A 1,506-nucleotide genomic window follows, 5' to 3' on the forward strand; every position below is an offset into this window, starting at 1 on the left:
GGCAGGTGCAGGTGCCAAACTCGTCCAGGCTGAAGTATATGTTTAATTACAGTCGACGGAGGGGGCTGCCTTATTTAAGAATTATAGGCGGCAGCTCCAGATGAAGTTCTGAGCGGAGCTACGGAGGGTAGCGGGCTAGAAGCTGATGGGGAGGGGAGGGATCCTCGTCTTCCCCTGGGGGAGGCACGCTCAGAATTTCATGAGATGTAAAAATAATCACCTGGATTACGAGGAGGCTTTGCCAGAAAAGTCAGCGTCCCCTCCCACCCATCTTTCATCCTCGAGCTGATTACATGGGCGCGAAGCAGTTCCCTAATTCACAAGTACATCTAATTCCTCCCCATGACACTGCGTTTCTGTTTGTGTGAAGATCTGGCTCTGGGGCACATTGAAGTTTCTCCCGGAGAGAACGGAACGAGAAAAACCATCGATTAACAGGTCCTTCTGGGAACCAAGTGCCAATCGCATCTCCCACGTGTCTAGCCGGCCCTTGTCACAGTTTGCAAAGCGCTTTCTTCTATCTTGCCTCGTTTTCGGCGGGGGCAGATCCCATTGTAAAGCGAGGAACCCGAGAGGCGCTCAGGCTTTTATCGAGGTGGGCACAGGGTGCGGTGGGAGTGGTGGACTCGGGGAGTGCGTGACGGTGGGAGCCACGGAAGACCTCCTAAAGAAAGGATGCACGGGCATTGGTTGAGCGGAGGGAGCGAGTAGGGGCGCCTGTCTCGGGTGGAGAGACGGGATGAGTGGAGAAGCAGATTGCTCAGGGTAGCTGTGGGGGAAGGGAGTTGGCAGACCTAGTGGACTGGAGGCAACCCACAGAAAGCCACATCCACTTGTGGGTCCAGACTCAACACTGTCACATTAACCTATATCCATCATAACTGAGTATTTATTGTAGCCTCTGGTGCATTTGTGAAGCACAGCAAACACACTCAGCCCTCCGTATCTGTAGGTTCGGCCTTCCTGGATTCAACCAGGCACAATGGGACATTTTCAGAAAAAGAAATGGATGATTGCATCTGTATTGAACATGCACTTTTTCCCTTGTCATTATTCCCTAAACAATGCAGAAGAACAACTATTTCCACAGCATTTACATGGTGTTAGTTGTTATAAGTAGTCTAGATATGATTTAAAGTATACCAGAGGTTATGTGTAGGTTATATGCATATAATTTTTTATATCGGGGACCCTAGCATTCAAGGATTTTGAGCCCTCAAGGTATCCTGGGAGTCTTGGAACCAATCCCCTCTGGATACTGAGGGACGACTACTGTAAAATCTCTTTCATTCTCTCGCTCTCTTGCTCTCTGTCTCTTGTCTCTATCATAGCCGTTGCCCCCAAGAGTCATCTTTCCCCCTTCAAACTTCCCTCTTTCAGACTCTGCCCGTACAGCATTCCTGCCCCCTCTCTCCTCTCTCTCTGTGGCTATAATTTTCTTTGAGTCAGAGTCTCACTCTGTTACCCAGACTGGAGTGCAGTGGCACGTTCACGGCCACCGCAGCC

This window comes from Carlito syrichta, unplaced genomic scaffold (genome assembly GCF_000164805.1).
Source record: "Carlito syrichta isolate Samal-C Ts95f unplaced genomic scaffold, Tarsius_syrichta-2.0.1 Scaffold309895, whole genome shotgun sequence".
Classification (NCBI taxonomy): Eukaryota; Metazoa; Chordata; class Mammalia; order Primates; family Tarsiidae; genus Carlito; species Carlito syrichta.